Source organism: Rhinolophus hipposideros (genome assembly GCF_964194185.1).
Source record: "Rhinolophus hipposideros genome assembly, chromosome: 10".
NCBI lineage: Eukaryota > Metazoa > Chordata > Mammalia > Chiroptera > Rhinolophidae > Rhinolophus > Rhinolophus hipposideros.
In genome coordinates, this window is record NC_138056.1 from 57375258 (window position 1) to 57394488 (window position 19231).

At 40.0% G+C, this 19231-nt stretch overlaps 1 pseudogene across 1 annotated transcript; it reads left to right on the forward strand.

Annotated features, from left to right (window-relative positions):
• Nucleotides 1–1071: 1071 nt before the first annotated feature.
• Nucleotides 1072–6787, forward strand: LOC308503433 (cell division cycle 7-related protein kinase-like; annotated as a pseudogene). Its single transcript has 3 exons — nt 1072–1099; nt 3932–5315; nt 6415–6787. The product of its transcript is annotated as a cell division cycle 7-related protein kinase-like (transcript).
• Nucleotides 6788–19231: the final 12444 nt, after the last annotated feature.

Sequence of the window (19231 nt, forward strand, 5' to 3'; positions counted from 1 at the left end):
TTCATTCATCAAACATTGATTAAGCACCTGCTACATCTCAGGCACCTTGTTACATGCAATAAGAGATGGTCCTTCCTCAGACAAAATTCACAATTAGAAGAGAAATTAACAATGTGAACACATAGCATAAGAGGGTTTGAGAGGGATACACGTAATTCTGTGGGCACAATGGGTGTGTCCCTGTCAACTACCTAGAAGAGAAAGCTGTGGGGAAAAGTGACATTGGACCTAAATTTTGAAGGAGTTAGAAGTTCATAAAAAAGCAAAATATAGAAATAGCATACAACCCTTTTCTCTAAACTGATTCTCTATACTTAGTAGGTTATCATTAACAAATAATTTTTACTGTGCTTTTTAAAGAACATGTATTGAGTGCCCATTTGCTACGCTTTCATATAGGCACCCAGGGACAAAGATTCAGTCCCTGCCATAGACTAGCTTAAAATCCAAAGAAGCAGGTCACAGCATGCTTCTTTAAGTCGGCTAGAACGTTCCTGCGCTACACATTTATCTTGGTTCAGGAAATGAAGACTATCTGATGAAAAGAAGAAGACCCAACATGAACCCCACAGCTCATTCTCCTTGTCTTAACCATGTTCATATTGAGATTAAAGATTTCATCATCTGAGGCCCCAAGCAACCCAAAGCAGAAATGGAAGTCTTAACAAGGTGTGTTATGACATCATGTATAACAAAGTGAAAAGCATTCACTCTTTTGCTAATGGGAGAAAAAAAAAATGGCTAGTTAGCCATCCAGCTTTGCATCCTCAGAATAATTCATGATACCTGAAACTCTAAGGAAAGGGCAAGTTATGGGGGGAAGGGTGTGTGTAAATCAAGTCAAATAAATAGATCAATGGTGTTCATATTTTAACTCTTCAAAGAAATTATTATATGAGTACATGAATACTCTCTCACTGTGAGACAGTTAAGTGATCCAAAGTGTGTGTGTGTGTGTGTGTGTGTGTGTGTATACACTTGCTACATAGAGCAAGACTTGAAAATTCTCCCTTCACACCACTCCATTCTATTTCTACTCCATTCTCCAGAGGTAACCACTACCGAGTTACCATGTCGCTTTTCCTTGCAGTATTCTTTGGTAACGTAACATTTTTTTAAATAAATTGTATTATCCATACATATTAAGCTGGAAATTAACTTTCCCTTCAGTGTATATGTCTTCGAGATCTTTCCAACTCATAGCATATAGGTCTAATATGTTCTTTTTAGTGACAATGATGTTCTTGATAATTCCAGTATTCACACAGGTGATCTTGCCAACACTTTGGTCTCTCCACCCTACCACTTATTCCTGTGGTCACACTCTAGACTTGTACTGTCCAATCTAATACTCACCAGCCACTTGCGGCTAATGAGCATTTGAAATGTGAATAGTCTAAATGGAAATATGTCATGATCGTAAAATTACACATCAAGTTTTGGAGATTTACTATATACAAAAGAATATAAACTATCTCATGAATAATCTATTGATTACATGTTGAAATGTTATTCTTTGGGTACATTGGCTTAATTACATAAGTTACATTACAATTAATTTCACCTGCTTTTTATTTTAATGGGGCTATGAGGAAATTTAAAATTACCTATCTGACTCATAAATTTATTGTACTGTGTTGCTCTAGACTTTGTCATTATCAATAAATTCAAATTCTCCACATTCTCAATTTTAAAATCCTAATTTCTGATCACTGCCTCCTGTCCTTCCGGATCATTTCATTCTTATACCACAACTCCAGCATTGCTCCAGCCTCACCAGAACTTATAACCGATCAACCCCACTACCTTTTCACTGTCCCTCAGCTCCTCACATTTTTATTCTCCTACTTCAGCTTCAGCCACATCAATCTTTTTAAGTCTGCCGATCTCAAGGCAAAAGAAAGAAAAAATCAAAAATGAATCTAGCTAAAGTTGATTTTTAAATAAAGCTACTGGCATCTTGTTTTCTTTTGTGAATTTTCTGTTCATGTCTTTGGTCCATTTGATTTGTAGAAGCTCTATAATTTCTGGGTATTTTATTTCTTCATATGCTGAGGTAGTGATCTGGGAAATACAGAAAGGTTGGCTTACGTTCACCTCCCCTGCCATCTGAAAGCTGAAGAGATTTATACCCTCCTCTATGACTTCAATTTGTCTTTTCTGCAACAGAAAAAGCAGGGAATTCTATCAATATTTTTCTTTGGCTGTGGAAAGCAATGCTTGCCAAAGTGACTGTAAGAGGCCTGAAAGGAGAAATTAGGGAAACCTTGATCTGGGTCTGAGCCCAAGGTGAAGATACTCATAGGTGAACCCCAGTAAAGAAAGGCAGCAAGGTACTAGAGGCAAGACTGTTCAGACGTGTCAAGTACAACCTGAGGCTCCACTTTCAAGGTTCAAATCCTGGCTTCACTACTTACTAACAGGATGACTTTGAACAAGCTATTTCGTCTCTCTGCACCTCAGTTTCCTCACCTGTAAAATGAAGAATAAAGATGGTATCTACCTAACAGTGTTATCAAGATTAAGTTAGTTAACATATGTAAATCAAACAAGAAGTCTATATGTGTTAGTGCTGTTATTATGGTTGCTATTACTGAATACATGGGCCTTTCCCTAGCTTGTAGTTATGAGTTTAGCATCTTTCTAGGAAAGATTATAAAGAAGCAGGGAAAATTCATAAAATATCTTTCATTTGAATGACTATGTATTCATTTATTCGGCTAATATTGATTCAAGACCTAGCGTATGAAAGGCATTGTACCATGTTGGACAAGTTACCTAACCTTTTTTGACTACCTTGTGTCCCCAAAAATAAGACCTAGCCGGACCATCAGCTCTAATGCGTCTTTTGGAGCAAAAATGAATATAAGACTCGGTCTTATTTTACTATAAGACTCGGTCTTATGTAATATAAGACCGAGTCTTATATTCAATTTTGTTCCAAAAGACGCATTAGAGCTGATAATCCAGCTAGGTCTTATTTTCGGGGAAACAGGGTATAATATAATATAATACCGGTCTTATATTAATTTTTGCTCTAAAAGACGCATTAGAGTTGATTGTCCAGCTAGGTCTTGTTTTCAGGGAAACACGGTATATTTCCTCTTAAGATATACTAATAACTGCTTTGCAGTTAAGTTATAAAGATTAAAGGATATAGAACCATACCTGGCATATAGGAGGTGCCAATAAATGTGTTTACATTGGCTGTTTTCCTAATGGATGTACAACAATGACTAAAATGTAGTCCCTACTGTGAGAACTTCCTTTCTCTTTTGCCTTTTCTTCTCCATTTCCTCCAACCACCTTAACCATATTATTTTCTCCTGCTTTTTATATTGTATTGCATCGCATTGCATACCTTGCAATGTATTGTATTGATTATCTCCCTTATTTTGTATGATTGTATTGTGTTGTGTATATTCAGTATTTGAATTTCCAAGTTTAAGCAGTCATGTAATGAAGAAATGATATAATTATGATACTGGTATGGCTGAATTTGTTCATTCACCCTCCTAAGGCTCATTTAAAAAGAAAAGAAAGAAAAGATTCTTCCAAAGATAAATAACCATATTCCTCTACCTTCATCATCCTATCCCTACAAAGACAGTTACACTAACATTAATAAACACAAACAGTTGGATCTTGATAGCTCTGAACCCCACCAGCTTCACTAAAGTAACAAAGTCTCCCCAACGTTAGACATAACAAAAGAAAAGATAGTGAATTTAAAAATACAGCAATATAAACTTCAAAATAAAACGTGTAAGACTGGCTAGGCGGGGCGCTGTTGGAGGCAGAGACCCAGGCCTCTGGGGAGCTAACAGAAGTCACATTCCCTTAAACCGCTTCTAATTTTCACAGCTGCTTTGCTCCCTGTGGCCATGACCCCTTAGCTAGCATTTTGCATCCCACTTGTTTTGTGATGGAGGCTCTTTGGGGAGTCAGGTGGATGAACCTACGGCTTTTCCCTGTATGACCGATTGCAGGCAGATAACTCATTCAAAACACGTGAGCAGAATTTAAAACTACCAGGTGTTACAAAAGGTACATTGAGGAGCTTTATGAAGCTGGACCATAGCTCGGTAATGTGAAGATTAAGGACAAAATTGCAGAAGGCACTGTCTGGTCTGTTTACTTGACCACAGCAATTACAAGCATGACCGGAAGAGAAAAGTGCCCTAAAACACTAATTCCAACAGGTTATTCCATAAGCTGAGCTCCAATACCTACCAGTGGCTGGTGGGCAGACAGTGTCCTAGGAGTTAGTACTGCTTTGGGGAGAATGACCATGTGGTGATCACTATGCCGTATCTGGAGCATGAGTCCTTTTGTTAGACGTCGTGAATTCTCTTTCTTTTCAAGAAGTACAGGAGTATATGTTTAATCTGTTCAAAGCTTTGAAATCATTCATTAGTTTGGTACTGTTCACTGTGAGGTGAAGCCCCACAATTTCTTTTATATATATATATGAGGCACCTGAAAAAGTATGCCTTGGTAAACTTTGGTTTGGCCCAAGGAATCCATGATACGAAAATAGAGCTTCTCAAATTCGTCCTGTCTGAAACTCAGCAGGAAAGATGTTCACAAAACGCATCCCATCGAATCACCAGAAACAAGTTTTCACTGAGTGGCCCAGCAGCACCTAAGCAGTTAGATCAGCAGCCCACCACAAAAACTTCTGTTAAAAGGCTCTCCCCAAATACACAAATTCAGATTAAACAAGGAAAAGATGGAAAGGAGGGATCTATAAGCCCTTCTGCCCAGCACTCTGTTTTTGGAGAAAGAAACTTCAAAATACACAGCTCCATTTCACATGAGAGCCCTGAGTGAAATCTATGAAGCAGTCAGACTGTGGATATACTGTGTAGAAAGTTAGCAGCAAAAAAAGGAAGGCTGTTTCTACAGAAGTTATGAACAGTAGTGTGATGACGAAAATTACCAGTTCTTCCTCAGCTAGCCTGACCTGTGACTCTCAAGCAGCAGATGAAATGTGCCATATTGCCTTTCAAGTCAGCAACAGTTGCCCTGAGGGCAAGTACACCAGGAATCAGAGCACCAGAGATCTTGACAAAGTGCCCCAAACTACAGCAATTGACCATGTGGTCTGCAGGTGTCACATTCCTTTCTTTGCTCAGTGGTTGATATGTTTTATAAAGCAAGTGATGATTTAATTGCTTTGGCTCAAGTTATGACAATTCGTGTATCCAGAGAAACTATTCAGGCAAATAGTTCAGAAACTATTCAGGCAAAAACTTTTGGCAAATCAATTTTGGAAGCAAAGAAGTCCCAGCACAAACAAACAACAAGTGTTGGTGCAGATGTAGAGAAAAGGCAACACTTGTGCACTGTTGGTGGGACTGCAAATTGGTGCAGCTACTGTGGAAAATGGTATGGAGGTTCCTCAAAAAATTAAAAATAGAACTTCCTTATGACTCAGCAATTCCACTCCTGGGTATTTATCCAAAGAAATCCAAAACACTAATTCAAAAAAAATATATGCACCCCTATGTTTACTGCAGTGTTATTCATAATAGCCAAGATATGGAAACAACTGAAATGCCCATCATTTAAATGACTGGCTAAAGAAACTGTGGCATATTTATACAGTGGAGTATTACTCAGCCATAAAAAAGAAAGAAATCTTACCATTTGCAACAACATGAATGGACTTAGACAATATTACACTAAGTGAAATAAGACTAAGAAAAACAAATACCATATGATCTCACTTATATGTGGAATCTGAAGAACAGAATAAACAAGCAAACAAAACAGAAATAGACTCAAGAGACAGAGAAAAAACTGATGATTGCTAGATGGGAGGGGGGTGGGGATGGGAGAGAAGGTGAGGGGATTAGAAAGCACAAATTGGTTGTCACAATATAGTCATGGGAATATGAAATACAGTATGGGGAATATAATCAATAATGTTGTAAATATTATGTAGGTACTGGACAGATGGGCACTGGACTTATTGGGGGATCACTTCATCAACTGTGTAGATGCCTGACCACTGCGCTGTACACATGAAGCTGAAGTAGAATAACATTGAATGTCAACTATAATTATACACACACACACACACACACACACATATACATGCTTATATATACATACATATAAACGGATGTAAAGTACAGCATACGGAATATAGTCAATGATATTGTAGCAGCTATATACGATGTCAGAGAGGTAGTAGATTGGGGGGGTTAGGGTTATCACTTTGTGAGGGCTGTAAATGTCTATTACATTGTTTTGTACACCTGAAACCAAATTAAAAATTTTAAAAAACATTACACCTAAGCTCCAAATGGAGTTTATCTTTGGGCAATTTTCCTATCCCTTCAAGATACTGTTCTGCAGCAAATAATAAAGATTCGTTATGAGGGTAAAAAACAAAAACAAAAAAAGAAATCCCAGCACAAGACTTAAAACTCTGTGAGAAGCTCAGAGGGATAGATTCTAACTTCTAACACTCCCAAATTAACAAGTGGTATACAAGGGCCTCACGAACCAACATTTTCAGAGAAGACTGACCATAAAGCTTCTCACCTCATACAAACATCTCTAGCACAGCACTCAGGGAATTAATTCACTGTATAAAGGGAACAGAAATGACTGTGGGGGTCATTCTGATGTTTATACTACCAATCTAGAAGGCAGGGAAGAGGTACCTGATGGAGCTTCTGGCCTGCTTGATAAACTTCTACATCTAAATCCAGCTTCAAGAATGACAGCAGAAGAAGCTTTGTTACATCCTTTTATCAAAGATATGAATTTGTGATTGTTATTGTTCACTTAATGTTTGCTGGTGTATATTGTAAGCTGGGGTGAGAGAGTTCTTCACATAGCCGTTAGATCTTGATTAGACTCCAGGGCAAGATGCAGGATTTATTTTAAAATTTTAGTGTTTTCTCTCTTGACAGAGTCTAAAATACGGATTAAGATTACTTAAAATGCCTGGAATAGTTCTTTGGACTAACAATATGATCTTTGAGTTAGATCCGCCAAAGGAAAATCAGCTCATTAGTTTCCCTAATTACTTGCCACTGCCACATGCAGAAAAATGCGCAGTATTAGCCTAGTACGTAGGAGTTCAAGGTGCAGGGCTTAAAGTTAATGGATGTTTTAGGAATTAAATGAGTCAAAAAGCTTACTTTATTCATTGCTTCGAACAATGAGCTATGTGTGCTTTTTAGAGACTCAACCTAGAACTGGTGTGCTAACCATTCTGTAGGTTAAAAAAAATAATTTCCTCTCCTAGAGGCATACATTATGTCTTTGATGAGCACTAAAACCATGAGAAAATGTTTGGGGGGATACCACTTAAAATTTAACTTGTCCATTTTAAAGTATTTCGTGAGAGCATTTATTGTGTGAATTGCCATGTTTTCCTTAATGGATTCTCTCTTGATTTTCCTGCCCTCTCTACCCTCACCTTACACATTCTCCTTGGAAATTATATGGTGCTCTCCACAAAGTTTCTGGGTGTTTAGTTAAATATTGCATATGTGTACAGTTGCAAACTTAAAATAACGCATACCCTGGTTGATAAAGGGAAACCACAGGACCAAGGTAAAGGTTTCACACCATCTTAGGTATAATTAGGTAACTGCTGAAAGGAAAAGTGAATGCAGAATTAAAACTATTACTGGAGATTTTTCCTCTGCCTAGAGCCATTCGGGTCTCTACCTTCTGTCGCGACTAAGCTGGTCTTGCTCAAAGAAGGTTGATTCCCAGAGTCTTGGGTTGGGTAGGAAGAGAGATAATGGAGTAGGCAAAGTAGAAAAGGACCAAAGAGAGAACTTTATGTGTTACTACATTCCAAAATAATATATACCAATGACAGCATGGCAAACTTCCTAGGGGAAATAAGTCTGGGGATGTTGATCTGCTGAGAAGTTTCCCATTTAGCAGTCATAGAGTATAAACAGCTTCGGGACATATAAATTCATGTTGTTATTTTGAACATTGAAGTCAGTATCTCTACATACTCAATCTGGTAAGCATAGTATATGTACCGAGGGTGAAGGTTAATTGTCCAATTGCTAAAAAAAAAAATGCATACAAGTGGACATTTTGGTCAGCGTTGCTCAAGCAGTCGTTTGCCATAATCAGAAGTATCTAGATGCTGATGGTAACCACTTTGAACACCTCTTGTAATTGCAGAAGTCAAATGTGACTTGTATTCATCTTTTGTTATCGGTATATATTGAGTATTACAATTAATACAGTTTTTTCCTTTCTTAAAATGTGTGTACTTTTTTTGGCACTGTATATCTATATACCATTACAATTGATCTGCTCTGTCTCCTCATTCTGTAATCTCTTAAAAAAACAAACTTGAATGTTCTTGAATTTGTGTGTTTAATAGTTATCCTTTCATATTTAAAAAGATTAATAAAACGTTAACATAGTATTAGTGAATAACCTTACACACCTGTGACTGAAAGTATCTAAGAAGAAGATGAGCAGAAAATAATTGAAATATTAATGGCTGAAAAATTTCTAAACTTGATGAAAACTATAAAGCCAGAGTCAAAGAGTTCTGGTCCAAGGTGGAGACAAATGATGCTCCTAAACTCACTTCCTCCCAAAGACACACTGAATCTACAGCTACACACAGAGCAACGCCCCCTCTGAAAGAAATCCAGAAACTAGCTGAGTGACACGTATACATCAGGCAAATGAGAAAATATACCAAACGGGTAGGAAAGGCTGAGACGCAAACTCACCACAAACCCTACTCTTGACACAGTGATATATCGTCAGGAGGAACTCAAAAATCCTAGCTTCTACCTGAGGAGGGAAAAGTTTACATCCAACATCTAGTCCCCCAATATTTAAGACTTCCACCTGAGGAAAGAGCACCCAAAATATCTACCTCTGAAAACCAGCAAGTTTGCCATCCTTGAAACCCACAAGAAGATAGCAAACAAAAAAGCAGTTATTAACTGACTGGAGCACTTGCTACGGCTATTTCCCCAGGGGTCAGTGCTGAGAGAGCAGGCAAAAAATGTCTACCTCCCGGTTTTCCCTAAGTGGGGTCTATTTGCACACTTTAAAAGATGCTGCCTGAGGGTCACAATTCTAATTTAAAACACATTTAGGGGCTAATTTGTAATCCTCCCCAGAGACCAGGGCGGCTGGCAGACACCTCCCTACCTTCTCTCTGGAGGGCACTCCAAGTCACCAGTATCTCCTTAGAAGGAGCTAATACACGTGTCTGTAGAAAAACCTAAAAATCCAGACAAAGACAGTTACACATAAAAACAATTTCAGCTAAGTTGCAGGATACAATAGCAACACACAAAAATTAATTGTGTTTCTCTGCACTACCAATGACCAGTCCAAAAAAAAAAAAATTAAGAAAGCAATCCCATTTGCTATCGCATCAAAAACAATAAAATACTTAGGAATAAACTTAACCTAGGAGATGAAAGACTCATACATTAAAAACTACAAAACGTTGCTAAAAATATCAAAGAAGATACAAATAAATGGAAAGACACTTCACGCTTGTGGATTGTAAGACTCAATATTGTTAAAATGTCCATATGACCCCAAAAGATCGACAGATTCAACTCCCATCAAAATTCCACTGGCAATTTCTTCAGAATAGAAAAATATCCTAAAATTCATATGGAATCTGAAGGAACCATGACTAGCTAAAACATTCTTTAAAAAGAAGAACAAAGCTGGAGGCCTCACACTTCTTGATTCAAAACACATTTCAAAGCAACAGTAACTAAGACGACATGGTACCGGCATAAAGATAGATATATTATCCAATCAAACAGAATAGACAGTCCATAAATAAATCCTTGCCTATACGGCCAAATGATTTTTGAAAGGGTGCAAAACTACACAATGAAAAAAAGGACGTTCTCTTCAATAAATAGTGTTTGGAAAACTGGTTGGTTATCCACATGCAAGAGAATGAAGTTGGACCTTTTCTGTATTCCATATACAAAAACGTCTGCACGTTCAAAGAAACAATCAACAGAATGAAAAGGCAACCTATGGAATGGAAGAAAATAATTGCATGTCACATATCTGATAAGCATTTAATATCCAGAATATATAAGGAACTTCTACAACTCAACAACAACAAATAATCCAATTAAAATATAGGCAAATAACTTGAATAGACATTTCCCTAAAGAATACATACAGAGTACAGGGAGACAACCAAGATGGCGCAGTAGGTTATCACTATGCTTACCTTCTCTCACAACCACATCAAAATTACAACTAATCTACAAAACAACCATTATTGAGAATCACCTAAAATCAAGCTCAACTGAAGTCTTTCTACTAAAGACATGCAAAAGAAGCCTCCTCCAGACTGGAAGGAAGGGCAGAGATGCAGCACGGGCTGGTCCCATACCCATGTGTGACCATTAAAGATCAGGAGGGCTCTTTTGGCTGTGGGGGTCCCCCCATCCCCTAAAGGAGTAAGATATACCAGCCCCACCCCAGCCCAGGGTTTCAATGCCGGGGAGAGAAGTCCCCATACTTTTTGGTTGTGAAAAACAGCAGAGATTTGGGTTGAGTGAGATAGTGTGGCTGCACTCACAGGCCCTCCTCTTAAAGGGACTGCACGCAGACTTACCAACCAGTGGAATCACTCACTCTGAGCTCCAGCGCTGGGGCAGCAGCTGAAAAAGCAGCAGGGACAAAGGGTGGGGAACTGAGCTCTCTGGCTTAGGACGAGGGCTGGAGAGGTGGCTTTCTCCTGGATGGAGGAGCTGGCAGAAACCATTGTTTCTTTGTTGAGCCCTCCTTCCCATTATGCGAACACAGGTGGCCACATTTTTCTGAGTCTCCGCCATTAGTTTGCCATGACATGGCGATTTAAGACCTGGCCCTGCCCAACTTTAGGGCACACCCAGGCTGCTTTCAGTGTCATTCTCATGCAGAAAGCCTGCCGTGCCTCAAGCTGCACTTTCCTAGGGTCTCTCAAAGATTCACAGAACCCAGACAGGCAGCATCTGATTTGAGTGTGTCCTGTACCTCTGGCTGAGCAGCCCTAAGCCAGCACTAGGGGCAGCCACCCTTGGTTCGCCACTTGGTCTCTTAAAGGCACTTCCAAGCACAGCACAGGTGGCACACATCTGCAGATTTCTTTATGGCTACCACTGGGTTGCCTCAGGTGGGACACAGGCTGTGGCGGATCCCCTCCAAGGTAGTCCTGGGGCTGGTGTCCCCAGTAGCCAGCTTCAAAACTAGCTGGAGCATCACCTATCTGTCTCCAAGTATAACACACCCAAGGGGTAGATTGGGCAGGCACCAGAGTCCTGTTCAGGCAGATCCTGCTCTATACGATCAGCCCCTGCATAACAAACATTCCACTGTACTCAAGGCCAGTCCTTACAACAAGTGAGCTCTGGATCAGTCGATTGCACCTCACATTGATGTGCAATTATCAACCAAGGCTCAACTACAAGAGGACAGCACACACAACCCACACAAAGGACACACCTGGAGTGTGTGGCTCAGGTGACCAGAAAGACTGTGCCACTAAACCCCACAACATAGCTACTACATGAGGCCACTTACTAAGACTGGAAGACATAGTAGCCCTACCTAATACATAGAAACAAACACAGGGAGGCAGCCAAAATGGGGAGACAAAGAAACATGTCCCAAATAAAAGAACAGAACAAAGCTCTAGAAAAAGAACTAAGTGAAACAGAGATAAGCAACCTATCAGACGCAGAGTTCCAAACACTGGTTATAAGAATGCTCAATGATCTCATAAAAATGGAGATGGAAACCATGAAAAAGAACCAATCAGAAACAAAGGATACAATAATGGAAACAAAGAATATATTACAGGAAATCAACAGTAGATTAGATGAAGCAGAGGATCCAATCCACGATGTAGAAGATAAGGCAGCAGAAAACACCCAACCAGAATAGCAAAAAGAAAAAAATCCAAAGAACTGAGGAGAGTTTAAGGAGCCTCTGGGACAATAAAGTACTAGATCTATCAGGGTGACAGATGGGAATGGGGTTGGGGTCAGGGTGAAAAAGGTGAAGGCATTACGAAATACAAGTTGATAGTTAATACAGTGTGGGGAACATAATCAACAATGTTGTAAAGATCACGTAAGGTGTGTGGCGCAGGGGACCCTGCTCGCTGCGCCATTTGTCATGCAGGGTCTCAGCTCCCGCTCCCCGCCCAAGAACGCAGGACACGGTAAGGCCAAAAAGGAACACCCACGGAGCCATAGGTAGGGAAGTCAAACCAATATATTCTCGCTGGCGGCTGGGCTGGAGACACAGGAAGCAGGATCTACATAATCTGCCTAACAGCAGTCCACGCTTGCCAGCCACCATCTTCTTGCTAGCCCCCATTCTATTCCTGCTAGCGTAGCCACAGCCGTTATATTAGTGGCCAATGGCTTACGGGTTACAGCTGACGGCCAACTAGCCACAGCTGCTGGCCATCTGATCACAGTTGATGGCCATTTACTACCCGAGCCAGCACCTTTCTATGTGAGGCCGAGAGCCTGGAAACTGTTTTTTTGGGTTTTGTCCACACACTCCACCCCTACAGGGTCTCGCCTCACAATCTACGCGACAAGCGTCTTCTGCGAGGGGCCCTGTGCAAGGAGCCTGGAGGTGAATGCACTATCCTGAACACAGCCAGGCTCTCTGGGCACAGCCAGGGTTTCTCAGGGCACCACCAGTACTTCTGGGCACAGCCAGACTTCCTGGGCTTCTTAAGGTACCACCAGTCTCCCCGGGCACAGCCAGGTTTTCTCAGGGGACCACCACAGTACTTCTGGGCACAGCCAGACTTCCTGGGCTTCTTAGGGTACCACCTGTTTCCCTGGGCACAGCCAGAGTTTCTCAGGGCACTGCCACTCTCTCTGGACACAGCCAGACTTCCTGGACACAGCCAGGGCCTCTCAGGGCACTGCCACTCTCTCTGGAAACAGCCAGACTTCCTGGACACAGCCAGGGCTCTCAGGGCACTGCCACTCTCTGGACACAGCCAGACTTCCTGGACACAGCCAGGGCTCTCAGGGCACTGCCACTCTCTGGACACAGCCAGACTTCCTGGACACAGCCAGGGCTCTCAGGGCACTGCCACTCTCTGGACACAGCCAGACTTCCTGGACACAGCCAGGGCTCTCAGGGCACTGCCACTCTCTGGACACAGCCAGACTTCCTGGACACAGCCAGGGCCTTTCAGGGCACTGCCACTCTCTCTGGGCCTCTCGGGGTACTGTGCTGGAACAACAGCGGCTCACATCAAGGTGCTTACATATTATCAATGGCAGCCAGTCAAGACACAAAAGCAAACATTCTCGCCAGTCCCACTACATGGTGGTATGTTCCCAAACAGTCAAGTGTCCATTAAATCAGGGATGGAAGGCAATTCCCCATAGTCCATAGTCATTCACCAGGGCTGTCCTGGGGGTGAGGGATGACCTTGACCTCTCCCTCATCTCCCACGGAGGACTCAGCATGCATTTCCTCCTGGGACAAGTGCCACATCCGGGCTGCCTCAGCAAGCAGTTCCCAGCCCACAGGGCGGCAACAACCTTCGCTTTCTCCGCTTTCTCCGGCCTCTGCTGGTTGGGGAACCATCCACCTCTTTCCACCCCTCCACGGGAATCGAGCTCTCCGGTAGCTGCTCCTCCTGGTCTTCCTCAGACTGAGCTTTCATACGCACAAACTGCTCCACTGCCCTTCGGAAAGCTTTGGCCAGCACCGTATCCTGCCGGCTACGCCATGTGTGGCGCAGGGGACCCTGCTCGCTGCGCCATTTGTCATGCAGGGTCTCAGCTCCCGCTCCCCGCCCAAGAATGCAGGACACGGTAAGGCCTAAAAGGAACACCCATGGAGCCATAGATAGGGGAGTCAAACCAATATATTCTCGCTGGCGGCTGGGCTGGAGACACAGGAAGCAGGATCTACATAATCTGCCTAACAGCAGTCCACGCTTGCCAGCCACCATCTTCTTGCTAGCCCCCATTCTATTCCTGCTAGCGTAGCCACAGCCGTTATATTAGTGGCCAATGGCTTACAGGTTACAGCTGACGGCCAACTAGCCACAGCTGCTGGCCATCTGATCACAGTTGATGGCCATTTACTACCCGAGCCAGCACCTTTCTATGTGAGGCCGAGAGCCTGGAAACTGTTTTTTGGGGTTTTGTCCACACAGGTGCCAGATGGGCACTGGGCTTATCAGGGGGATCACTTCATAGACTGTGCAGATGCCTGACCACCGTGCTGTACACCTGAAGCTGAAGTAGAATAATATTGAGTGTCAATTATAACTAAATATATAGGTATATATAGTCACAAGACATGGAGTACAACATACAAAGATAGTTGATGTTATTGTAACAGCTATATAAGATGTCAGAGGGGAAATAGCTTGGGGAGTGTGTTATCATTGTATGAGGGGTTTAAATATCTAACTATTACGTTGTTTTGTACACCTGAAACTAATGGGGAAAAAAGAGAATATATACAAATGGCCAATAAGCACATAAAAAGATGCCCAACATTACTAACCATTAAGGAAATGCAAATCAAAACCACCATGAGGTATTTCCTCATACCCATCAGTATGGCCACTATCAAAAGAACAGAAAACAACTAATGCTGGCAAGAATGTGTACAAGTATTTCTATTTTTTTTATTTTTTAGGAGCCTCCATACTGTTTTCCACAGTGGCTGCACCATTTTACATTCCTACCAACAGTAGACAAAGGTTTCTTTTGATATAGCAATCTCACTTCTGGGTATATATCCAATAGAATTCAAAACAGGGTCTTGAAGAACTATTTGCACACTCACATTCATCACAGCATTATTCATAATAGCCAACTGGTGGAACCATTCCAAATGTCCATCAATGAAAGAATGGATAAAGAAAATGTGGTATACACAAGTACATACATTGGCATAGTATGTAGCCTTTAAAAAGAATGGAAATCTGTCACAAGTGACAAAATGAATGAAGCTCAAAGACATTATGCTTACTAAAATAAGCCAGTCACAAAAGGATAAATAAAGTATGATTCCACTTCTATGAAGTATCTAAAGTAATCAAACTCATATAAACAGAAAGTAGAAAGGTTTACCAAAGGCTAGGAAGTAATTAGTGTTTAGTGGATAGAGTTTCAGTGTTGCAAGATAAAGAAGTTCTAGAGCTCTGTTGCATAACATTGTGAACACACTTAACACTACTTAACTATACACTTAAAAATGGTTAACATAGTAAACTTAATGTTATGTGTTCTTCACCACAATTTTAAAAATTAAGCCTACTTTTTAGACTTGCAAAATGTGAAAGAATTCATCACCAGAAGATTTGTTTTCTAAGAAATGTTAAAGAGAATACTTCGTGTAGAATGAAAATGACACCAGATAGAATATGGATCTATAAAAAGAATGAAGAGCACTAGAGCTGGCAAATATGTAGATAAATATAAATTTTCTTATTTAAAAAATTCTTTCAATGACTATTGAAATAAAAAACAATAACTATGTACTGTGTGCTTTGCGACATATGTAGAAATAAATGTATGACAATAACACAAAGACTGAAAAGAAAGGGAAAGTATACAGTTGTAAAATTCTTATACTATACGTAAAGTGCTATAATATTACTTGAAGATACACTGTGATAAGTTACAGATGTTATTATGGGTTGACCTGTACCCCTCTATAATATATTTTCAAGTTCTAACTGTCAGCACCTATGAATGTGTCCTTATTTGGAAACAGGGTCTTTGCAAATGTAATCAGGTTAAGATACGGTATACTGAATTAGGGTGGGTCCTTAACTAATGACCAGTGTCCTTATAAGACAAGATAAATTTGTGTACACAGAGGGAAAATGGCCACCTGAAGCCACAAAGAAATGAGGAAATGCCGTGTGACACAGAAGCAAAAATTGGAGCAACGCATCTACAAGACAAGAGATGCCAAGGATTGCCAGCAACCACCAGAAGCTAGGAGAGAAGCATGAAACAGATTGTCCTTCACACTTTCAATAAAAACCAACCCTGCCAATACATTGATTTCATACTTCTAGCCTCCAAAACAGTCAGTGAATACATTTGTTGTTTTAAGCCACTGCTAAAGCAATCAATACAATTTCTTGAAAGAATTATAGACAATAGGCCAACAGAGTAATAAAATGGAATAAAAAAATATTCACTTAGTAAAAAAAAAAACAAAAAAGAAGCAGCAGCAGAAGAAAGGAAAAGGGGAATGTAGAACAGATGGAACAAATAGCAAGATGATAGATTTAAACCTTAGACTATAAAAATCATACGAAATATAACTGGTCTAAACAGTTCCTTCATTAAAATCATAAATTGTCAATTTACATAAAAAACAAAATTCAATTATATACTGTCTGTAAGAGCCTACATGATATATAAAGACACAAATAGGTTAAAAGTAAAAAGTTGAAAAACTCTATCTCATGTTAACTCTAATCAAAAGAAAGTTATTGGAGTGTCTCTATTAATATTAAACAAAGTAAACTGTAACAAAGATATTACCAAGGATTAAGGAAATTATTTCAGAATGATATAGGGATCAATTTATCCTAAATGTTTATTCATACAATAATGGAGCTTCAAATTACATGACACATGACACTGATAGAACTGAAAGGAGCAACAGGAAAATTCACATAATAGTTGGAGATTTTATTAATATTCTCTCAATAATTGGTAGAACAAGTTGGTATAAATTCAGAAAGGATAAAGAAGTTTTAAACAGCAACCAATTTGTGCTAACTGATGTTTTAGAACACTTGGCACAATAGAGCATATACATTCTTTTTGATCACACATGGAAACCTTACCAAGATGGACCAGAATCTACATTATAAATATCAATACATTTAAAAGGATTCAAATCATACAAAGTATATTCTCTAACCACAATGGAATTGAATTCGAAATCAGTAACAGAAAGGTATCTGAAAAATTGGAACAATTAGGAAACTAACACACTTCTAAGTAACCCATAGATCATAGAAAAAAGCAAGAGAAATTAGAAAGTATTTTAAATTGAATTAAAATAATGAACATTTCAAAATATATGGGATACAGTTAAAGCAGTACTTGGAGGTAAATTAGTAGCACTAAACACGTATGTTGGGAGGGGGAGGAAGATCTCACATCAATGACCTCAGTTTCCCAACTTAAGAAATTAGAAAAAGAGAAGCAACTTAAATTCCAGGTAAGAATAAGAAATGAATTCCAGGTAAGAAAAAGCACCTTAAACTTAAATTCCAGGTAAGAATAAAAAATGAAATAATATAGATCAGTGCAGAAAACAGTCAAATTGAAAACAGGAAAAAAAATAAATGAAATAAAAAAACTGGTTATTTGATATTAAAAAAATGATCAACCATTAACCTGACCGCTCAGACATAAAAAAAGAAGACACAAATGATTGATATCAAGAGAGATGGAATCTCACTACAGATCCTACAAATTTTGAAGGATAATAAGGCAATATTATGAACAATTTAAGCCAATAAATTTTAAAACTTAGATGAAATGGATATTTCATCTTATCTCATGAAGGACTGATTTTTAAAAATAAAATCCCAATGTACTAAATTGCTTCTATTACTCCAGAATGGCATACTACAGGTACTGAACACCATGGACATTTATTAATTTAAAAATTAGCTTCAAACCATTAAATGTGAAATTGGAATAAGAGTATAAAACAGAGTGTTAGGAAACAAAGCATTCTCTCTTATACACATTATAGTTAGCATCTTACTAAGCTGGTTTTCCCAAACTTTCTCTGCATTTACCTCAGAAACTTTCCAATTGGGAGTATGCTGATTTTCCACCTAGGAATCTGAGGACCTGTTTTATTTTCGGGCTCATTGAGTAGAGACTATTTGACATTGACACGGGACAGCCCCTTCACTATAGGAATTTCAAGTTTCCTTTTCGCTAGTTTCTTAGCTCCCTAGTCCCTGGTCTTAATCACTTTTTAAATCAGTTTCTTAATCTTAAAGATTGCTCCTAGCCTGAATCACAGAATATCTCTTACCCTCTGCTTCAGATAATTACCCAATAGTTTTTTATTGTAATCATTGTAACCCAGCATTCGTTCCAGGCTGTTCTGGGCCCAACTCATGGGTGAACAATGCCACCTGAATGACCAATTAAACCAGAGGAAAAGGCCACAGACTCCATGAAGCTGAACAGACTTTACATCAGGTAGTCACCCTGCGTCAGTAGCTTTGAGTCCTGCTTCTTGGGCCAATATTTTTAAATCTATTAACCAAAATCTATTTCTCCTCATCTATGGGCCATCGGGATACAAATGATTGCCCCAGCAAGGCTTCCAGTACATCCCAACCAAAGAGGTTAACAGGGTCTTCAGACCCCTCCCTCTCATCTAAGATCAGATAGGGAGAGTTCCATGAATCCCTGATAGGTAAGGACAATGACCACATTCAGCAGGAAGCAGATACAGAAGAAGAGACCCCTGTCCCTCAACTTCCCATAGATATTTATGGGGATCATGCCTGTCAGCGGGACATAAGGAAGGCAGTTAGAAACAGGAATTGCGTCTCTGATACACCCGAACACGTCAGGTATCATTCCTGCAGGTCCAACATGGCCTACGGAAAGCGACCATCTAGAAGACCTCCCTTCATGCCCAAAACTTTTCCTTATTTACTATAACCATCAACCACTATAAGGAAGCTAAAAGATACAAAATACCTAGCTAGATCAGACCGGTCACTCATACCTGCACAGTAAAGACCACAACAACCTTCATTCCACCTGGGCCTCATTATGCCATCATTAAAATAGCGTACATATGCCCGGAAGTTCATTAATATCATAATAACAGACCGAATTCTGGGGAGCAACATGCGGAGTCTGAAAAAATGAGGTAATAGTCTCCTATCAATCATAAATGCCAATCAAGAGACCCCACAACCAGGGAGGAGTAGCCCATTTTAGAGAAAAAGGGATAAAAACTACCAAGACCTCAGTTGGGGCCCTAGAGGCACTCCTCTGCTCAGGCCCACTCCTGCTTCTCTGAGTGTACTTCTATTCCTAACAAACTACTCTTTCACCACTGCATCTCTGTGCCTCGTTCAATTCTTTGCTCAAGACACCAAGAACGTGGACACAGCTCAGAGAAGGGCCTGCATTCTGGTAACATCAGATAAATCCTTCTCAGCCAAGGAGTTGGGGAG